The sequence below is a fragment of the Hylobates moloch genome, unplaced genomic scaffold (assembly GCF_009828535.3).
Source record: "Hylobates moloch isolate HMO894 unplaced genomic scaffold, HMol_V3 SCAFFOLD_8, whole genome shotgun sequence".
Classification (NCBI taxonomy): Eukaryota; Metazoa; Chordata; class Mammalia; order Primates; family Hylobatidae; genus Hylobates; species Hylobates moloch.
In genome coordinates, this window is record NW_026652283.1 from 44,793,241 (window position 1) to 44,810,366 (window position 17,126).

A 17,126-nucleotide genomic window follows, 5' to 3' on the forward strand; every position below is an offset into this window, starting at 1 on the left:
AGCAAAGGGGGAGCAGGCACGTCATATGGCAAAAGCAGGAGCAAGTGAGTGAAAGAGAGAGAAAGAGAGGAAGTGCTACACACTTTTAAACAACCAGATATCACATGAATTCACTCATTATCACAAGAACAGCACCAGAAGGATGGTGCCAAGTCATTCATGAGAAACCACCGCCATGATCCAGTCACCTACCACCAGGCCCCATTGGAGATTACATTTTTTTCCCTTCCTTTTTTTTTTTTTTTTTTTTGAGACAGGGTCTTGCTGTGTTGCCCAGGCTGAAGTGCAGTGGTGCGATCTTGGCTCGTTGCAGCCTTTTCCTCCGGGCTCAAGCAGTTAGCCACCTCAGCCTCCCAAGTAGTTGGGACTCCAGGCGCATGCAACCACACGTGGCTAATTTTTATATTTCTGGTAGAGGTGGGGTTTTGCCATGTTGCCCAGGCTGGTCTCAAATTCCTGGGCTCAAGCAATCCGCCCACCTTGGCCTCCCAAAGTGCTGGAATTACAGGTTTGAGCCACTGAGCCTGGCTGGGGATTACCTTTCAACATCAGATTTGGGCAGGGACAAATATTCGAACTGTATCATTCTGTCCATGGCCCCCACAGATCTTGTGTCCTTCTCACATTTCAATATACAGTCATCCCTTCTCAATAGTCCCTGTAAAATCTTAGCTCATTCTAGCCTTAACTCAAAAGTCCTAAATCCCAAATCTAAATTCTTATCTGGAAATGAGTTCCTTTCACCTGTGAGACTGTAAAATCGAAACAAGTTGCTTACTTCCTAGATACAATGGGGGTATAGGCATTGGGTAAACATCCCATTCCAAGAAGGGGTAATCAGCCATAAGAAAAGGGCTATATGCCCCATGCAAGTTTGAAACCCAGCAAGGCAGTCATTAAATCTTAAAGCTCCCAAATTATCTCCTTTGACTCCGTGCCTCACATTCAGGACACGCTGGTGCAAGAAGTGGGCTCCCAAGATCTTGGGCAGCTCCGCCCCTGTGGCTTTGCAGGGTGCAGCCCCTGTGGCTGCTCTCATGGGCTAGCGTTGAGTGCCTGAGGCTTTTTCAGGTGCAGGGTGTAAAATGCTGGTGGATCTACCATTCTGGGAACTAGAGGATGGTGGCCCCCTTCTCACAGCTCCGCAAGGCAATGTCCCAGTGGGGACCCTGTGTGAAGGCTCCAATCCCATGTTTCCCCTCCACATTGCCCTAGTAGAGGTTCTCGGTGAGGGCTCCAGTCCTGCAGCAGGCTTTTGCTTGGGCAGCCAAGCTTTTCCATACATCTTCTGAAATCTAGGTGGAAGCATCCAAGAATCCTCCATTCTTGCACTCTGTGCACTCTTAATACCACATGGAAGCTGTCAAAGTTTACAGCTTGCATTCTTCAAAGTGGCAGCCTGAGCTGTACCTTGCCCTTTTTGAGACATGGCTAGAGCTGGAGCAGCCAGAATGTGGGGAGCAGTGTCCTGAGGTTGCATAGGGTTGAGGCCCTGGGCCTGACCTATGAAACCATTTTTGTCTCCTGGGCCTCAGGAACTATGATAGAAGGGGCTACCTCAATAATCTCTAAAATGCCTTTGAGGCTTTTTCCCTATTGTTTTAGATATTAGCATTTGGCTCTTTTTTAGTTATGCAAATGTCTCTAGCAAGTGGTTACTCCACAGCCTGCTTGAATTCCTCCTCTGAAAAAGCTTTTTCTTTCTTTGCCATGTGGCTTGGCTGCAAATTTTCCCAATTTTTATGCTCTGCTTCCCTTTTAAATATAAATTCCAACTTTAAGTCATTTACTTGCACCCGTATCTGAGTGTAAGCTGTTAGGAGCAGCCAGTCATATCTTGAATGCTTTGCTGCTTAGAAATTTCTTCTGCCAGATATGCAATCATCACTCTCAAGTTCAAACTTCCACAGATTCCTTGGGAAAGGGCACAATGCAACCAAGCTCCTTGCTAAGGCACAATATGTTATGACCTTTGCTCCATTTCCCAATGAGTTCCTCATTTTAATCTGAGACCTTGTTGGCCTAGATTTCATTGTCCATATCCCTATCAACATTTTGGTTACAACCATTTAACCAGTCTCTAAGAAGTTCCAAACTTGCCCTCATCTTCCTGTCTTCTTGTGAGCCCTCCAAACTCTTCCAACCTCTATCCATTACCCGGTTCCGAAGTCACTTCCACATTTTCAGATATGTTTCTAACAATACCCTACTCCTGGTACCAATTTTATGTATTAGGCCATTCTTACATTGCTACAAAAAAATATCTGAGCTATTTGCCTTCTGCCATGATTGTGAGCTTTCTGATGCCTCCCTAGAAGGTAAGCAGATGCCAGCACCACACTTCCTGCAGAACTGTGAGCCAATTAAACCTCTTTTCTTTATAATTTACCCAGTCTCAGAAATTTTTTTTAGAGGCCGGGCGTGGTGGCTCACACCTGTAATCCCAGCACTTTGGGAGGATGAGGCGGGCAGATCACGTGGTCAGGGGATCAAGACCATCCTGGCTGACACAGTGAAACCCCATCTCTACTAAAAATACAAAAAATTAGCTGGGCGTGGTGATGGGCACCTGTAGTCCCATCTACTTGGGAGGCTGAGGCAGGAGAATCGCTTTAACCTGGGAGGTGGAGGTTGTAATGAGCTGAGATCACGCCACTGCACTCTAGACAAAGCAAGACTCCATCTCAAAAAAAAAAAAAAAAGAGTTTATGTTCACTTTTTGCACGTGGATGTTCAGTTGTTCCAGAACCATTTGTTAAAGACTCTGCTTTCTCCATTGAATTACCTTGGCATGTTTGTTGAAAATCAGTTGAACATATATGTGTAGGTCTCCTTCTGGACTCCCTAGTCTATTCTGTTGATTTATGACTTTGTGCCAGTACCATTCATACATGGACAGTCTTGTCGTCTGTTACTAAAAACAGTTTTATTTCTTCCTTTTTCGTCTGTATGTCTCATTCCTTTTTCTTGCCTTACTGCATTGGCTAGACTGTTCAGTGCAGTATTAAATACATGAGGTGAGAGTGAACAGCCTTGCCTGTTCCAAGTCTTAGGAGGAAAACATCTAGTCTTTCACCATTATGGTGTTAGCTATAGGTTTTTCATAGATACCGTTTTTTAGGTAGAGGAAGTTCTCTTCTGTTCCTAGTTTCTTGAGAGTGTTTATCATGAATAGATGTTGAATTTTGTCAAGTGCTTTTTCCGCATATTTTGAGAAGATCATATGGCTTTTCTTTTTTAGTCTATTAATATGATGAATTACATTGATTGATTTTTTCTCATTAATTGATTTTTGAATGTTGAACCAATCTTTCATTTGTAGGATAAACTTCATTTTGTCTTGGTGTATTGTTCTTTTTACACATTGCTGTATTCAATTTGCTAAAATTTTTCAAGGATTTTTGTGTCTTTGGTCATGAAAGATACTGGTCTGTAGTTTTCTTGTGATGTCTTTAGTTTTGGTAATATAGTAATGCTGGCTTCAGAATAAGCAGGAAAATATTTCTTCATCTTTCTACATATTTTGTGTACAATTGGTAATATTTTTCATGAAATGTTTGATAGAATTCACCAGCAAAATCTAGGCCTGTCTGAAGAAAAGACAGTTTTTTATCTCTATTCTCATGTGCCACTGAACACACTTCTGACACCAGATGTGTGGCAGTTTTTCTCACACATCAAGGAATTCTTCAGCAGACACTAATGGGTGTCCTATAATTCAATTCAATTCTGACATTATCCACCTGGAGATGGCATCAGATCCCACAGGTTGACAGCTGAATAAGTCTATACCTCACTTCAGATGCTAATCACAAGCAGTAGGTTGTTACCTATACATCTCACCAACCAGCTATAAATTGTGAATTCCAGGACCACCCCCTCTTGGGTTTGATCTGTTTGCTACAGCAGCTCACAGAATTCAGGGAAGATAATGTTTATCCATTTATTATAAAGGATATCACAAAAGATATAGATGAACAGCCAGATGGAAGAGATGCATAGGGCATGGCATGTGGTAAGGGGTTCACAAGTCTGAAAGCTCTCTGAACCTTGTCCTTTTGGGTTTTTATGGAGGCTTCTATAAACCCTGTGGAGGATTACATAGGCATGATTCATTGCATCATTGACCACTGGTGATCAAATCAACCTTCAGCCCTTTTCCCATCCTCAGAGGTCAGAGAGTGAGACTGAAAGTTCCAGCCCTCTAATTGCATAGTTGGTTCCCCTGCCAACCAGCACCCACATAAGGCTATCCAGAAGTCACCTCATGAGAACAAAAGATATTCCTGTCACCCAGGAAATTTGAAGGAATTTAGCAGCTCTCTTTCAGATGTGCTCTTATCAGTCAGGAAATTACAAAGGTCTTAAGAGCTCTGGGTCAGAAACTAGGGTCAGAGACTAGACTAGCTATTGATGGCCGGGTACGGTGGCTTACACCTGTAATCCCAGCACGTTGGGAGGCCAAGGAGGGCAGATCACGAGGTCAGGAGATCAAGACCATTCTGGCTAACACAGTGAAACCCTGTCTCTACCAAAAAAAAAAATTAGCCAAGCACTACGGTGGCAGGCGCCTGTAATCCCAGCTACTCTGGAGGCTGAAGCAGAAGAATGGCGTGAACCCGGGAGGCAGAGCTTGCAGTGAGCCAAGATCGTGCCACTGCACTCCAGCCTGGGCAACAGAGCGAGACTCTGTCTAAAAAAAAAAAAAAAGACTAGATATTAGAACAAAAGATTCTCTTAGTGCCTCTATCTGTAAGGATTTTTAGGAGCTTTATTTAGGGACCAGGAGCAGAGACCAATATTTGTATTTTTTATTATTTCATAGGCTGCAGTCTTTGTAGGAAGGCTTTTCTTGTTGTTTTTGGTTTCTTTTTGAGACATAGTTTCTGTCACTTAGGCTGGAGTACAGTGGCGCGATCTCAGCTCACTGCAACCTCCGCCTCCTGGGTTCAAGCAATTCTTGTGCCTCAGCCTCCCGAGTAGCTGGGATTACAGGTGTGCACCACCATGCCCAGCAAATTTTTGTATTTTTAGTAGAGATGGGGTTTCGCCATGTTTGCCAGGCTGGTCTCAAACTTCTGGCCTCCAGTGATCCACCGGCCTCAGCTTCCCAAAGTGCTGGAATTACAGATGTGAGCCACCGTGCCTAGCCAGGGAAGTTTTTTATTATTATTATTATTACAAATTAAATTTCTTTAATTCTAGAGTTATTCAGTTTTTCTGTTTCTTTAGTAGCATGTCTTTCAAGGAAGTTTTGCCTTTCTTCTAAGTTGTTGAATTTATTAGCATAAAATTGTGTATAATATTCCCTTATTATTGGGCCGGGCGCGGTGGCTCACGCCTGTAATCCCAGCACTTTGGGAGGCCGAGGCAGGCGGATCATGAGGTCAGGAGATCGAGACCATCCTGGCTAACACGGTGAAACCCTGTCTCTACTAAAAATACAAAAAAATTAGCCGGGCGTGGTGGCGTGCGCCTGTAGTCCCAGCTACTCGGGAGGCTGAGGCAGGAGAATGGTGTGAACCCAGGAGGCGGAGCTTGCAGTGAGCCAAGATTGCGCCACTGCACTCCAGCCTGGGCGACAGAGCAAGACTCCGTCTCAAAAACAAAAAAAAACAAACAAAAAAACAACAATATTCCCTTATTATTATTTTAATGTCTAGGATAGAGACAGAGCCCTCTCTTTCATGCCTGATATTGGTAATTTGCATTTTTTCTCTCTTTTTCTTAATTCGTCTGGTTTGAGGTTTATCATTTTTTGTTGATCCTCTCATAACTAGCCTTTAGTTCCATTGGTTCCATTGGTTCTTGTCTATTGATATTTTTTCCGCTATATCATTGATTTCTGTGCCTACCTTCATTTTTTATTTTTTCACTTTTCTCTTAGTTGGACTTTATTATTTGTTTTTTTCTTAGGCTAGAAGGTTAGATCATTGATTTTATTTATTTCTCATATAAACATTGTAATGGTATAAATTTCACTCTATATATTGCATTGACTACATCTTACAAATTTTGATATGTTGTATTTTTATCTTTGTTGAGTTAAAAATATTATCTAACTTTACTTGTGATTTCTACTTCGGCCTATTAGTTCTTTGAAAGTGTTTTTGCTTAATTTCCTAATATTTGGGGTGTTCCAGATATCTTTGTGTTATAGATTTCTGATTTATTTTTGCTGTGATCCAAATATACGTTATATGATTTTAATACTTTTAAATTGATTAAAATCTGAGTTATGGGACAAAATATGGTCGATTTTGGTGAATATTCTGTGTGTGCTTGAAAAGAAAATACTTCTGTTTTTGGGTATTCTATAAATGGCAATTAGCTTAGGTTGGTTTATGGTATGTGTCTAGTTTCCTGTATCCTTACTGATTTTCTGTATACTTTTTCTAACAATTACTGACAGAGGGGTAATGAAGTCTTCATTTATCAGTTTTTATTTCATTTGTTTTGAAGCTCTGTCATTTGGTGTGTATACACTTAGGATTGTTGTATCCCATTTCTAATAGATTCCTTCATTATTTTGAAATGTCCCTTTTTCTTATTGATAGACAAATAATTATTGTTCCAAAATCTTCCTTGTCTGATATTAATAAACCACTCTGACCTTTATAAAAATAAGCTGTATCATGGTGTATGTTTTCCATCCTTTTATTTGGTTGGTGCAAAAGTAATTGGGGTTTTTGCAATTACTTTTGTTTGTGGGAAGGAGCATGTTTATATTTGCCCTTGAGCTGTCCCAGGGGTGGTTGGGGAGCAGCCTATCCTTTTAACCTATTTGTGTCAGGCAGTCCTCCCACCTCAGCCTCTCAAGTAGCTGGGACCACAAACACATGTCACCATTCCCAGCTAACTTTTGTATTTTTTGTAGAGACAAGGCTTTGCCATGTTGCCTAGGCTGGTCTCAAATTCCTGTGCTCAAGCAATCTGCCTGCCTCAGCCTCCCAAAGTGCTGGGATTACAGGCATGAGCCACTGTGCCCAGCTTATTTTTGTTTGAAATAGTCAATTATTTAAAATAATTTAAAAATGAGAGTGGAAGGCAACCTACAGAATGGGAGAAGATATTTGCAAATCATACATCTGATAAGAGGTTAGTGTTGTCCAGAAAATATAGAGAACTTCTAATACTCAACAACAACAAAAAACTGATTTAAAAACGGGTAGAGAACTTGAATAGACACTTCTCCAAAGAAGATATATAAATGGCCAAAAAGCACATAGAAATGTGCTCAATGTTACTAATCACTAGGGAAATGCAAGTCAAAACCACAGTAAGATACCACCTCACATCCATTAGGATACTATGGCTATTATCCCCAAACCAGAAAATAACAAGTGCTGACAAGCATGTAGAGAAATTAGAATCCTTGTGCACTCTTTGTGGGAATGTAAAATGTACAACAACTTTGGAAAACAGGATGCAGTTCCTAAAAACATTGAAAATAGGATTGCCATATGATCCAGAAATTCTACTTCTGGGTATATACCCAAAATAACTGAAAGCAGGGCTCCAAAGGGTGTTTGTAGCAGGAATTATTCATCATTGCCAAAAAGTAGAAGCAACCCATGTTCATTGACAGATGAAAGGATAAACAAAATATTGTATGCATAAGCAGTGGAATGTTATTCAGCCTGAAAAAGGAAGGAAATTCTGACACATATTACAACATGAATGAACCTCGAGGACACTATGCTAAATGAAATGAGCCAGTTACACAAAAACAAATACTGTGTGATTCCATTCATATGAGGTGCCTAGAGAAATCAAATTCATAGAGACAAAGTAGAATGTGGTTTCCATGTGCTGGGAGGAGGGAGGAATGGAGAGTTACTGTCTAATGCATATAGAGTTTCAGTTTTGCAAGATAAAAAACAGCTCTGGATATTGGTTACACAAGAGTGTGAAAACAACTAATACTACTGAATTGTACACTTAAAAATGGTTAGGATGGTACATTTTATGTTAGTGTATTTTACTACAATTCAAACATTTTAAAAGTTTTTTAATGAGAGGGAAAATTCTTTTATATTTACTCACAAAGTTTTCTTTACTGTTGGTCTTTCTTCCTTTGTGTAAATACATATTTCCATATGGTATCCTTTTTCTTCTGCCTGAAGAACTTCATTTAACATTTCTTCTGGGGCAGGTCTGATGACTGTGAAGTGTTTCAGCGTTGGTTTGTCGAACAAGTCTTTATTTTACCTTGAATTTTGAAAGATTTTTAAAAATTTTTTGGCTAGGTATACACTTCTAGGTTGACAGTCCCCCGTTCTCACTTCCACCACCCCCTCCCCCACTACTTTAAATATGTAACTCTATTTACTTGCTTCATTCCTGACAAAACATCTTCTGTCATTCTTACCTATATTCCTTTGTATGTAGTATTTCCATTTTCTTCTGGCTGCCTGTTGAGATTTTTCTCTTTACCACTGGTTTCTAGCAATTTTATTATGATGTCCCTTGTTGTGGTTTTCTTTTCTCTCTCTTTTTTTTTTTTTTTTTTGGCATAGAGATGGAGTTTTGCTCTTGTTGCCCAGGCTGGAGTGCAATGACGCGATCTCGGTTCACTGCAACCTTCGCCTCCTGGGTTCAAGCAATTCTCCTAGCCAGGTGGCATGCGCCACCACACCTGGCTAATTTTGTATTTTTAGTAGAGACGGGGTTTCACCATGTTAGCCAGGCTGGTCTCAAACTCCTGACTTCAGGTGATCCACACGCCTCGGCCCCCCAAAGTGCTAGGATTACAGGTGTGAGCCACCGCGCCCGGCTGTGGTTTTCTTTATATTTATTTGGCTTGGAGTTTATTTAACTCCTCAGATACGTAGGTTCATAGTTTTCTTGTTTGTTTGTTTTGTTTTATTCTTTGTAATCACATTTGGACCTTGTTTACATATTTTCTCAAATATTTTTTCTGCCTCATCTCCTTTCCCAGGATTAAAATTACATGGATGCTATATTATTTGTCCCACAGGTCACTGATGCTCTGGGTTTTTGTTTTTCAATCTTTTTTCTCTCTCTGCTTCATTTTGGATAGTTTATATTGCTGTGTCTTCACATTTATAGCTTTTTCTTTTGTAGCATTTAATCATTTGTTAATCCCACCTGGTATATTATTATGTCAAATACTGTGTTTTTAATCTCTGTAGGTTCCATTTAGGTCTTTTTATATCTTCTGTTTCATTTCTTATTACGTTTATATTTTCTTCTGCCTTCTTGAACATTTTGAGAGTTGTTGGCAAATTGCCTTTCATAGCAATTTTGGGATTTACATACACACATAGTAGTTGATGATGGTGCCATCCTTTGTTTTCTTCTGTTTTATAGTTCTGTTATTTATATTTAAATTATTAATTCATCTATTTTTGGTTTTGTGTGTTAGGGATGAGGTTGAAATCTAGGATTCTTTTTTTTTCATATGGGTAGCTAGTATTTCTTGGTATTTTGATCACAAAATACTTAAGTAAATTCAAGTTTTTGATATCTGCAGCATCAATATTTTGACAGAAAAGGACTTGATAAAGCTCTTTTTGATGTGTTAATTTTGAGATGATCTACAAAAACCATTAAATCTTACCTTTTTTAACTTTTTAAGAAATTAATCTGAGTTCAAATATTTTTGAAATATAAAAATTGTATTTTTAAAGCTGTAATTCTTGGAGACATTCAGTGGTTAAAAATTTGATTGTGCTTATTAAAAATGGTCATATATGTTTTGCACTTCAGCTATGTGAAAATAAAGTTTCTTTGGGAAGGTGACATTTGGTTTCTTGATGATGGGAGGGAGTTGGTTATCTCAGGTGGAGCAGGAAAGCCTGGTTGATTCTCACACCAGGATGGGACTGGGATTTCCCAGGATGGAGGGAGGAGACCCTTTCTACACCATACTTTGAACTACTGACAGCAAAACCTTCCCACCATACTGGGTGCACCTTGTGTACACTTGGCTAATGTACACTTCTGATTTACAGCACACAGCAGAAGCTTCAGAGGCGAATTCAGTTCCCCTTTGGCATGCTGCTGGGTAACAAGATAGTAAGAGTGGCAGTGTGTAGAAGCTGTGGACAGGAGCATTTCCTCTCTACTGCAGCAAGGCAAAGGAAAGCCTAGGGAGAGTAAAACGCTAGAATCTTTCTAATAGCTCTGCCCTACACCATGGTCTAAGTGATTATGGCCAAGTGGCTACACAGTATTTTTATTTTTCTAGAATAATTATATCCAGCTGTGAGAAAGCCAGGTTCAAATTAAAAACCTGTAATAACCTGTCCCAGAATTACTAACAATGAAACTTAAACAAATATTGATTTGTGAAGAAAACATGAAAAATGTCCAAAAGAAACCCCCCCAAAGGACACAAGTGTCAGTGGGTCCCTTGTGGGGCAGCTTGTACATCTCTCAAGGGGATCCTCCGGCAGGCAGCTTCCTCTGTGGCGCCAGGCGCGTCCAGGGTGGGCTGGCTCCTTTAGAAGTCAGGCAGGCCAGGCAGAGGGAAGAGAGAGTGAAGCTCTCAACCTCCTCCTGCAGAGCCTGCATGCCCCCCTGGTATTTATCCCCTGCCAGTCTCTCCTTGAACTCTTTCAGGGTGGCTCTGATGCCAACGTTGCTCTGGATCTGCAGGGTTAGCTCTATCCCTCTGTGAATAAAGTGGGCTACTTTTTGGAAGTCTTTTTCCAAAAGTCCAAGGGATGTCGTGCTGGGGTCCCCAGCTGCAGTCCACTGGGCCGTAGAGTGCTTCTGTCACCTGGGCAGGTGTTCTTGTTGCAGGCAATAGAACAGGCTTCTAGGACCTTCTCAGCCCTTCTGCCATCTGTGCCTTTGATTGAATGGAGATCCATGAGGATCAAATGGTTGTCAGAACCAACTGTGACTGTTTTGTAGCCCAGCAGTTGGCTACACCTGGTGTAGCCAGCATGCAGAGCTCTGCAGTTGGCCACCACCTGGTGCTGATAAGCTTCAAATTCCAGAGTCATAGCTTGCTTCAGGGCCACAGCAACCCCAGCAATGGCGTGGTTGTGGGGACCTCCCTGAAGGCCAGGGAACACAGCAGAGTTGATGAGAGACCCCAGGTTGTACAGAATCTCTTTGCCAGTCTTGGGATCCTTTCTGTAGAAGATCATGCCGGCTCGGCAGCCTCTCAGGTTCTTGTGAGTGGTGGTGGTCACCACATGGCAGTGTTCAAATGGGGAGGGCACCACGCCAGCTGCCACCAACGTGCTGATATGTGCCATGTCCACCATGAGATACACCCCATTCTCATCTGCAGTCTTTCCGCAGCGGGCATAGTCCAGGTTTTAGGAGCAGCAGCTGGTTCCTACAGTGATCAGCTTCAGGTGGAAGAGGCGGGCATTCTCCTCTAGCTGGTCATAGTTGATGTAGCCAGTGTCTGGGTTCACCTTAATAGGGCATAGATTCAAAGAAGATAGATGTGGCAGAGATTTTCTTCTTGTCTGTCATGAACCCATGGGTCAGGTGGCCCCCATCTGGCAGGTCCAGGCCCGTGATGCACCCATGGGGTTCCACCAGGGCAGTTACATGCAAAGTTTGCAGGGGAGCCTGAGCAAGGCTGGACGTTGACCCCCCAGCACTGTGGGTCCAGCTTATAGGCCTGCAGGGCTCGCTTCTCACAGAGGGTCTCCAGCTCATCAGTAAAGTCAGTCCTGCCTTAGTATCTCTGGCCCAGGTACCCCTCAGTGTATTTGTTATTTAAGCAAGAGCCTAGGGCCTCCAAAACTGCTCAGCTGGCGAAATCCTCCAAGGTAATCAGCTCCAATCCAACCCTCTGCCGGTACTCTCCTTAATGATGTTGTAAACTTCAACATCACTATCTTTGAGGGGCTGCGCCAGCATCTTGTCATGTGAGGACCACAGGTCAGCATCCTTGTGGGCCCCGTTGACTGGCATCACCATTGCATGGGTTCGAAGCTGCCAGAACACGGCCCCGCACATGTGTCTAGCCTCAGTCCCACGCCGCCACCAGTGCCACCAGAGTCCCAGACCTGCTGACCCAACACCCTGTACACTGCCACGCGCCAGCCACGTGACTGGCTGCACCAACCCCAAATCCCAAACTTGGTGCGGGACTGCTAGTGCTCTGCTAGGTGCATCCCTTGTACCAGGCTTAGGCTTGGCCTAAATCTTACCTTTTTTAAAAAAATTCACAAATGCTATGTGAAGCATACATTCTCTTTTCCTATGCTTCACTCTTCCCTGAGCCCACCTAGTCATTGACTCCCATCCCTAGGTGCAGACTAGGGAGCAGGCAGTGTAAAGGAAGGGGTGTTGATGTGCCTGCCTGTCCAGACCAGAGTCCTGCTTCTTTGGGAAGCCAGCCTGTTTGCTGTCACACTTTCGTACTCTCTGCTGGGAAGTCCTCCTTTCCTCCCTCGAGTATTGCTCACTTGGATACATCTTCCTCTAATTAGAGAGATGGGGAGGGGATGGCAGTAGATCCAAAGGAACTCAGATTTATTGAGCACTTGTTTTGCTTTAAATTTTGAGTTAGGGCTTTTGAATCTGTTTGGTCTCATGGAATGCAAGGTCTTCCCTTACCTAGAAATACACTCCATTACTCTTTCCCCTACCCTGTGCACCACCACAGTGTCTCACACATAGCTTTGTTATTGTGTATATAACTATTGGCTGGTATTTCTTCTCCCATAGAGACTGTGAACTTCTCACATAGAGGCATGGTCTATTCATGGCTGCCAACACCTAGCAGAGCCTTTAGCACACAGCAGACACTTGGTATTTGTTTTGTGAATGGAAATTAATTTCTGCCCTCCAGAGATTGAGAATGTAAGGATGTGGGAAATGTTGATAAGACACTCTTAGTGGAGAGAGTTACTGAAGAAAACTAATTATTGTGACATATTCCAATATATGATAGATTGAAAGGAGATGAAGATTTGGAGACTGAAAGTTCTCACAGCTTTCTCACTTCACAGGCTATGTGATCGTGGAAGAGTCTGAGCCTTATTTCACTCATTAGTCAAGAGAACGAAATGAGGGGCTGTGTCTTGGGGCCATAAATGTTAGATCACTTCAATAACATTTAATGTTAGACACTTAATTAAGTGAATTCTGTTTTCTCAGTGACTTTCATTATAATTAGATAAGTTTTTTTTTCAGGAAGAAAAATAAAGATCCTAGAGTAGGTCACAGTAAACATTTTGAATGTTTTCTTTAAAAAGAAAAAATATAACTCGTAAAACCTAAATTGACACATAATTGGCATACCCCATTTTCCTGCAGATATTTTGCCTCGTACATTTGAGTGGTTTTTTGTGCTTTGGTGAAAGACATGATTGAGTGTCTTGTCTTTTAATTGGTGGCCAGTGGGGCCACTCAGTATTGGGAGAAAGTGAGGCGCCTACAGGCTAAGCCTGTGGCCAACAGTTTCAGCAGAAAGCAGAGCCCTAATCCATGCCACATCCATGCTGCAGAGTGATACTAGCAGCAGTGACAGTGATAGTTCACACCTACTGATGTTTACTTTGGATCAGGTCCCATGCTGAGACTTTTTCCTATTTCAATTCTCCCAACAATCATGTAATGAGACTAACCCTTGTTAGTCCAGTTTTAAATATGAGGAAATAGAGGCATAGAGAAGTCAAGCAGTTTGCCCGAGGTCACACAGATAGGAAGTGATAAAACTAGGTTTTGAAGCCAAGCCCACGTATTTAACAACCGCTTTCTACTTCCTCTCACAGCTGCTGTTTCATGGACAGGCTGGCTAGTGGCCAAGGTACCGAGGTCTACCAGATGCCTGGTGGTAGCTAATGAGGTGCTGATGTAGAAATGGTTCCCTTACCCAGCTCTATAGAGGAAAACCACACTTCTCTTGAGATGCATTTTGTTTTAGGAAGGCTGGGGTGTGTGGTGTGTATCTGTGACTGTGCATCTGTGATTCACATACTGCTAAGGAATCATTGCTACGGTCTAAGCTGGCTGAGTTTCCAGAGTGCAAAGATGACCATTGAAACTTTGCAGAGCTCTCTGAGGCAGGAAGTCTAGAGAGTTGACACACAGTCCCAGCTGCCTGATTTGGGACCCTTGCATGAGAAGGTACAGGAGACCTATTGCACTGCCCTGGGGACTTTGAAAGCTTGTGGGCTCCTGGCCAGGATATCTGAGTATCTGGTATCCCCACATTACAAAGCCCCTCCCTCTTTGCCCTTCCAGAAAAAGATCCTGGGATTTTTATCACTACAACACCAGGGAGGGGTGGTAAGATTGAGAGGCATCCTTGCCAAATTTTGCCCCATACCATAGATTACGGAGAAGAATGGAGTACCATCTACTTCTCTACTTCTGCAGAATCGTTGTCCTTCTAGGCTGGGAGCACATTGGACACCCCCATACCCCTACCAGGAATGTGCAAGACTTGCTACAGTTACCTTCTCTGCTTCCTCATGTCCCTCTAACTCTTAATCCATGTAGTCTGGCCTCCACTCTCGCTTCTCTTCTTCTCAGAATGCTCTTATCCAGACCACCAAAAAGCACTGACAAATCTGACAGATAGATAGTCTTTCTCTTTTTATGATGTCTCTGAAGCATTTGGCAGTATTGATCTCTTCCTCCATTTTGAAACTCTGTCTTCTCCTTCTTTGTTCAAACTCCCTCCCAGTTCTCCTACCTCTCTGTTCCTTCTCAGTCTCTATTGCAAGAGATCTTCTTTTCCTGAGCCCATCCTTAAATGTTGGTGTTTGCTGGGTTTCAGTTATAGCTCGTCTGTCTTCTCACTCCACTGCTTTAGCTAACATCATATATGCTGATGACTCTCAATCTTTTTGCAGCCCACATCTCTACTGATCTTTAGACCCAAATACCCAACTTCCTGCTGGATAGCTCCACTTGGATGACTCAAAAGCATCTCAAGCTCAGTGTATCCAGCTCACCAAATTTCAAACAAATCTAATCAGCCTATGTTCTTATTTCAGGAAATGGCACCACTATCCATTCTCACCCAAGCAAGAAATCTGGGAGTTATTCTTTCCCCTTCCCCTCTCAAGCAGATATCTAATGAGTCATCAAGTCCTGGCACTTGTGTACTGTCTTCTTTCCGAGGTCAGTTCCTTCCCCTGAACCCTGATTCTCCAACCTCTCCCACCTCTGCAGGAACCTGGATCTTCATTCTCTTCACTGGTTCCTTCTTATCACTATTTAATCATATTCAGGTCTCTCTCATCTCTTAAAAAGTTGCCACATTGATCCTATTATTCTGTAAACTCATTCAACAAAGTGCCAGATATTTTTATAGGTGCTATAGCTTCAGCACTGCATACGTTACATAAAATCTCTCCGCTCAGAGATCTTACATTCCACTGGCAGACACAGATAACCTGTGCACATAAAGTGTCACGCCATTTTTAGTGCCTGACACTGCATTTCATTACTTCATTTAGCCATTACAATGGGAGCCGATCATAATTCCAAAAGACACAATCGCAAACACCATAGTCCCAAATGCTGAAATCCTAAAAGATCAGCCGGGCGCAGTGGCTCACGCCTGTGATCCCATCACTTTGGCCAGCCAAGGCAGGTGGATCACCTGATGTCAAGAGTTTGAGACCAGCCTGACCAACACAGCGAAACGCCGTTTATACTAAAAATACAAAAATTAGCTGGTCATCGTGGTGGGTGCCTGTAATCCCAACTACTCGGGAGGCTGAGGCAGGAGAATTGCTTGAACCAGGGAGGTGGAGGTTATAGTGAGCCGAGATCACGCCATTGCATTCCAGCCTGAGTGACAGAGGGAGGCTCTGTCTCAAAAAACAAAATTAAATTAAATTAAAAAAAAAAAAAGGAAATCCTAAAAGATGAGAATCCCCAAAACTCTAAAACCCTGAAAATCACAATTCTGAAGGATTAAAATCTTGAAAACATCATTCTGGAAAGAATAGTTTTTAAAATTCTTTAAAATATATTTATTTACATTCTTAAAAGGGGATTTATTTGATAAACATAAAAACATTACAGAACACTTCATAGGCCACTTTACACAACGAAACAGGCAATAATAATGTACACATTTTATTGCCTAGCATAAATAGGTATACTCACGACAGGCATGAACAAGTTACTAATGACAGTCACATGGATATAACAGGAACAGGCAAACTGTGTTCATAAAGAAATAGGTACAAAGGGAAACGTATAAACACATTTCAGTATAGTTGGTAATTGTGTACACCCAGGTTTACAGCTGCGGTCATCGGAAATACTGTGACAGACATCTGAAATACTGTGACTGATCTCGTCACAGTCTTTTATCGAGATCAGTCAAAAGCCACAGTGGGTCACTACTGCATATGCAGTTGTCCAAAAAGCCAAGATCTTGAGAAATTTTATCTTTCACAAATGCATGTATACAAAAAGGACATCTCTTATCGAGGAAGTTTCAGTGTTTTTACATACACGCACAATCGTTACACACAAAGTCAATGTGATAATGCACTTTTATGGAGTCAAATTTGCAAAATCCCTTTACAACAACCCCGTGAAGTAAGTATTGTTACACCCATTTTGTAGATGGGAAAGCTAACGACTTGCTCAAGGTCATAGTAGCACAGAGCCAGGAATCAAACCCACCAACCCCAACCTATGTCCTGAATCGAGGCTCTGAACCATGGACCTAGAGGGGAATGCAGGTTCCTTTTATTTGGAGAATGTTTTAAATATTTTTCAGTAGGTACCCTCTGAGGTGAAATCCTTGGGTACAGGCCTTTCCGGGAAGAGCAGAGTGCTCTATAACTAAAGCTTCTCTGCAGAGTGTCTCAGAGTAGCCTGCATGGGCTAGACAACTTCAATGCCTGTCCATGACCTGGACTCCAGCTTACAGCTGGAGGAATTGCCATTTGTGTCCTCTCCTTTTCTCTGCCCACCAATTTTTTTCATATATTCCTTAGTGTCAGGTGTTAGGACCTCCTCTGGGAACTAATCCATGTTCTGCTTTTAAATTAATTCCACATCTTGTCTGAGCTTACTGCCTCCTCCATTATTCAAGGAATTTAGCCTGCCAGTTCCCTATAATGGTATACCCCATCTCTTTCCTCTTTGCTGTATCTTCCAGTTCTCATAGGTGGAGCTGCAGTAGACATCCAGAAGCTGTGGGATTTTTT

The 17,126-nt window shown here is 42.2% G+C and overlaps 1 protein-coding gene and 1 pseudogene across 18 annotated transcripts in view; one reads left to right on the forward strand and one right to left on the reverse strand.

The window, feature by feature from the left end:
- ST3GAL3 (ST3 beta-galactoside alpha-2,3-sialyltransferase 3) overlaps nucleotides 1-17,126 on the forward strand; it is a 226,258-nt gene that overhangs the window by 130,491 nt on the left and 78,641 nt on the right. The window lies entirely within an intron of this gene.
- LOC116473046 (serine hydroxymethyltransferase, cytosolic-like) lies at nucleotides 10,469-11,913 on the reverse strand (annotated as a pseudogene).